The 5262-nt window shown below is 51.3% G+C and overlaps 1 long non-coding RNA gene across 1 annotated transcript in view; it reads left to right on the forward strand.

Annotated features, from left to right (window-relative positions):
- Window positions 1-1224: 1224 nt before the first annotated feature.
- LOC125486541 overlaps window positions 1225-5262 on the forward strand; it is a 14489-nt gene continuing 10451 nt past the window's right edge. Inside the window, exon 1 of the long non-coding RNA XR_007265193.1 lies at window positions 1225-1444. This is a non-coding gene — a long non-coding RNA (uncharacterized LOC125486541). The remainder of the gene's footprint in view (window positions 1445-5262) is intronic.

Here is a 5262-nt window from a genome sequence, read left to right on the forward strand (position 1 = left end):
GTGAGGGAAACTGGATCCCCCCATCCCCTCAATGAGGGAACTGGATCCCCCCACTCCCTCAGTGAGGGAAATTGGATCCCCCCTCCCTCAATGAGTGAAACTGGATCCCCCCGTCCCCTCAGTGATGAGAACTGGATCCCCTGGTCCCCTCAGTGAGAGAAACTGGATCCCCCCACCCTCTCAGTGAGGGGAACTGGATCCCCCTGTCCCTCAGTGAGGGAAACTGGATCACCCGTCCCCTCAGTGAGCGGAACTGGATCCCCCCGTCTCCTCAGTGAGGGGAACTGGATCACTCCTCCCCTCAGTGAGGGGAACTGGATCCCCTCATCCCCTCAGTGAGAGAAACTGGATCCCCCCGCCCCCTCAGTGAGGGAAACTGGATTCCCCCATCCCCTCAGTGAGGGAAACTGGATCACTCGTCCCCTCAGTGAGGGAAACTGGATCACTCGTCCCCTCAGTGAGGGAAACTGGATCCCCCATCCCCTCAATGAGGGAACTGGATCCCCCCGCCCCCTCAATGAGGGAAACTGGATCCCCCTGCCCCCTCAGTGAGGGAAACTGGATCTCCCTGTCCCCTCAGTGATGGGAAACTGGATCCCCCCGCCCCCTCAGTGAGGGAAACTGGATCTCCCTGTCCCCTCAGTGAGGGGAACTGGATCTCCCCATCCCCTCAGTGAGGGGAACTGGATTCCACTGTCTCCTCAGAGAGGGAAAACTGGATCCCGCCTCCCCCCGCCCCATCTCCACCCTCCACAGTGTGGGTGTTGGGACACTGTTTGGATATTTCTCGTTGAGGAGGTGCTGATTTTATTTCCCTCTTGGCTGGGAGTGTTCAGGGGATGTGGATCTGAGATGAAGGTATCGGAACTTGGGGCAGGAGTCGGCCATTCAGCCCCTTGAGCCTGCTCTGCTGTTGTACATCATGGCTGATCAACCAGCTCCATGCTGTATTCCTGAACTACCTCGCCATGTCTTGATGTCTTTAATAACTCAAAATCTCTCAGTCTCTGTCCTAAACATATTTAATTACTGGGTACAACACATCTGTGGGTTAACTGAATGGCTGGAAGGGCTGAATGGCCTTCTGTTGTCAATAGTGCATGTCTTTGTCTGTGATCTATTTGATATAGTCATGGTTTCTGTGTAAATAATTGAATTTTCTTTATGTTTATGCGATGCTTTTTTCAGGCTTTCTGAAGACAGCTGCTTCAAAGACCAGGCTGGGTTTGTTTTTTGAACTTGTGACCAGGAGCTGGTCCCCGCCTGGCGAATGGGAGATCACTGCTGGATATAAACCCTGCCAAACTGGAGGGCCCAGCACACACTGCGGCCAGCCCACTGTCCACTTACCTCCCGAGACCTGCCTTCACCATTGGACCTGAGGATGGATACCTCAGAGAGCAGCTGCCTGGGAAAGAATTCCAAGATGTGGGAACAATTACTGGTGAGTGCCACTGAGAAAGAAACAAGACCAATGAGACTTTAGGACCAGTTTATGCTCCAGGGCATGAGCACAAAGCAGCTGCTTGATTGGAACCACATCTCCCACCTTCAGCATCCACCACAATCCTCAGTCGCAGCAGTGTGTACCATCTACAAGATGCACTGCAGAAATTCACCTAAAGATCCTCAGGCAGCACCTTCCAAACCCATGACCACTTCCATCTAGAAGGACAAGGGCAGCAGATACATGGGAACACCATCTGCTGCAAGATCCCTTCCAAGCCACTCACCATCCTGACTTGGAAATATATCGCCGTTCCTTCACTGTCACTGGGTCCAAATCCCAGAACTCTCTCCCTAAAGTCATTGTGGGTCAACCCACACAGCAGGTCAACTGCAGCAGTTCAAGAAGGCAGCTCACCACCACCTTCTCAAGGGCAGTGCCAGCCCCTTGACCCTGGTCCTGAGTGTTTCTGCACTGATTAGCAGTGTGGCTCACTGGATACAGTCTGCAACAACAGTGGGGGAGTTTGTGGCTGGTTGCTTTGGAGAGTGTTGAGGTGACTCCAACTCTTGTTGTCTCAAGGTACAGGAGGGGGCCTTGTATCCCCAGTGAGAGGATTCTATTGGCCTCAGCATTAATACAGGAAGCAATAATCATGCTCAGTTCCCATGTTCAAAGAACCAAACTGTCAGAACAGCACTGCAGAATGTATGGGAATTGTGTGTGCGTGTGTCTGTTTGTCTCTATGTGTGTGTGTGTGCGTCTGTCTGTCTATATGTGTGTGTGTGTATCTGTATAGGTAGGTGTGTCTATCTGTATGTGTTTGTGTGTGTATGGGTAGGTGTGTCTGTCTGTATGTGTGTGTGTCTGTATGGGTAGGTGTGTCTGTATGTGTTTGTGTGTGTATGGGTAGGTGTGTCTGTCTGTATGTGTGTGTGTCTGTATGGGCAGGTGTGACTGTCTATGTGTGTGTGTTTGTGTGTTTATGTGGATGTCTGAGGGAATGCTGCGCTGTCAGAAATGATGTTTTTCAATTAAGACTTTTAAATGAAGGTTCTATGTGTCTTCTCAAGTGGACAGAGAAGAACCTTCAGCCACAATTGGAAGGAAGAGAATTTGCCTCAGTGTCCCCGGCCCACACCCCCCTACCTTTTCCTGCCATTGCTCCTTGTACCATTGCAGTTTGAATCCATGTTCCTCAGCTTGCTGTACTGATTCTTGTCACAAGAGGGGGTAGATGTTCCATGTTGCGGTCAAGAAGGTGGCGATCCCTTTGAGGGACTGAGATAACAAGGTGTAGAGCTGGATGAACACAGCAGGCCAAGCAGCATCACAGGAGCAGGAAAGCTGATGTTTCGGGCCTAGACCCCTCATCAGAAAATGGGGGAGGGGAAGGGGGTTCTGAAATAAATAGGGAGAGAGTGGGAGGCGGATAGAAGAGGGATAGAGGAGAGGATAGGTGGAGAGGAAACAAACAGGTTGAAGAGGCGGGGATGGAGCCAGTAAAGGTGAGTGTAGGTAGGGAGTTAGGGAGGAGATAGGTCAGTCCAGGGAGGACGGACAGGTCAAGAGGGCGGGATGAGGTTAGTAGGTAGGAGATGGGAGTGGGGGTTGAGGTGGGAGGAGGGGATAGGTGGGAGGAAGAACAGGTTAGGGAGGCGGGGACGAGCTGGACTGGTTTTGGGATGCGGTAGGGGGAGGGGAGATTTTAAAACTTGTGAAATCCACATTGATACCATTGGGCTGCAGGGTTCCCAAGTGGAATATGAGTTGCTGTTCCTGCAACCTTTGGGTAGCATCGTTGTGGCACTGCAGGAGGCCCAGGATGGACATGTTGTCTGAGGAATGGGAGGGGGAGTTGAAATGGTTTGCGATTGGGAGGTGCAGTTGTTTATTGCGAACCGAGCGTAGGTGTTCTGCAAAGCGGTCCCCAAGCCTCCGCTTGGTTTCCCCGATGTAGAGGAAGCCACACCGGGTACAGCGGATGCAGTATACCACATTGGCAGATGTGCAGGTGAACATCTGCTTGATGTGGAAAGTCTTCTTGGGGCCTGGGATGGGGGTGAGGGAGGAGGTATGGGGGCAGGTGTAGCACTTCCTGCGGTTGCAGGGAAAAGTGCCGGGTGTGGTGGGGCAGGAGGGGAGTGTGGAGCGGACAAGGGAGTCCCGGAGGGAGTGGTCCCTCCAGAAAGCAGATAAGGGTGGGGAGGGAAAAATGTCTTTGGTGGTGGGATCGGATTGCAGATGGCGGAAGTGTTGGAGGATGATGTGTTGGATCCGGAGGTTGGTGGGGTGGTACATGAGGACGAGGGGGATTCTGTTTTGGTTGTTATTGCGGGGAGGGGGTGTGAGGGATGAGTTGCGGGAAATGCAGGAGACACGGTTGAGGGCGTTCTCGACCACTGAGGGGAGGACGTTGCGGTCCTTGAAAAACGAGGACATCTGAGATGTACAGGAGTGGAATGCCTCATCCTGGGAGCAGATGCGGCGGAGGCGAAGGAATTGGGAATAGGGGATGGCATTTTTGCAGGAAGGTGGGTGGGAGGAGGTGTATTCTAGGTAGCTGTGGGAGTCGGTGGGCTTGAAATAGATATCCGTTTCTAGGTGGTTGCTGGAGATGGGGACAGAGAGGTCCAGGAAGGAGAGAGAGGTATTAGAGATGGTCCAGGTGAACTTAAGGTTGGGGTGGAAGGTGTTGGTGAAGTGGATGAACTGTTCGAGCTCCTCGTGGGAGCACGAGGCGGCGCCGATACAGTCATCAATGTAACGGAGGAAGAGGTTCGTTTAAGGAACTCACTGGTTTCTGATTCAGACCCTCAGGGGCTTTTCAAAAACAGATTAGATTATTAAAGGAGAGGAGCTTTTGAGGAATTTATTCCCACACAGGGGGATCCTAATTACAGCATGTGACCCACTTTACAGCAAGTGACCCTTGAGTTTTACGTTTGCAAATAACGAGAGAGGGGGCTGGTTTTATGAATCGCCCTCGACTTTAAATGAGTCGATGGTCTTACCCCCTACCGTCTCTGAACCTTGTCCATCTGTACAATCCTCAGAGATCTCTGCACTCCACCAATTCCATCCCTTGTGGGATTTTGGCAGCACCGGCCCCCAATACAGGTTGTGGTTACAAAGCAGAGAGTTCGATTTGACAAATTCGTGAATTAAGCAAAGGGAGTGTACAACAGTGAGAATGGTTCACTGATTTCAGAGACACACGGAGATACACACACAGTCATACACACACATACAGTCATACACACACAGACACACACACACACAGTCATACACGCTCAAACACACACAGTCATACATGCTCACACACACAGTCATACATACTCACGCACAATCATACATGCTCAAACACACACACACACATAAAGACACAGACAACACTCGGACACACACTCAGACACACACACACACACACATAAAGACACAGACACACAGACAGACACACACTCAGACACACACACAGAGACACAGAGATGCACACACAAACATAGATTTATTTGATGTCACTTTATTGAACAGACAGACTGCACTGGTTTTTATTCTCACCTCCTTGTGACCTTGTTCTTTAGAAATTGTTTATGTTCCAGGAGGGGAGCTATCGGCTGGAATAGCTGTGACATGAGCTCTCCTGTTAAACAGGAAACAGCGAGAAAAGTTCTGCTTTCAGGGACTCCAGTTCCCAACATTGAGTTTTCTCTGTTCCATTATTGGTTGCTGGCAGGTTCTGAACAGCCTCATGTTCATAGCCCCCTCCCCTCTCTCACCCACCCACAAAACCCTCACTCCAATCCTCACTCCCC

This window comes from Rhincodon typus, chromosome 30, assembly GCF_021869965.1.
Source record: "Rhincodon typus isolate 14 chromosome 30, sRhiTyp1.1, whole genome shotgun sequence".
Classification (NCBI taxonomy): Eukaryota; Metazoa; Chordata; class Chondrichthyes; order Orectolobiformes; family Rhincodontidae; genus Rhincodon; species Rhincodon typus.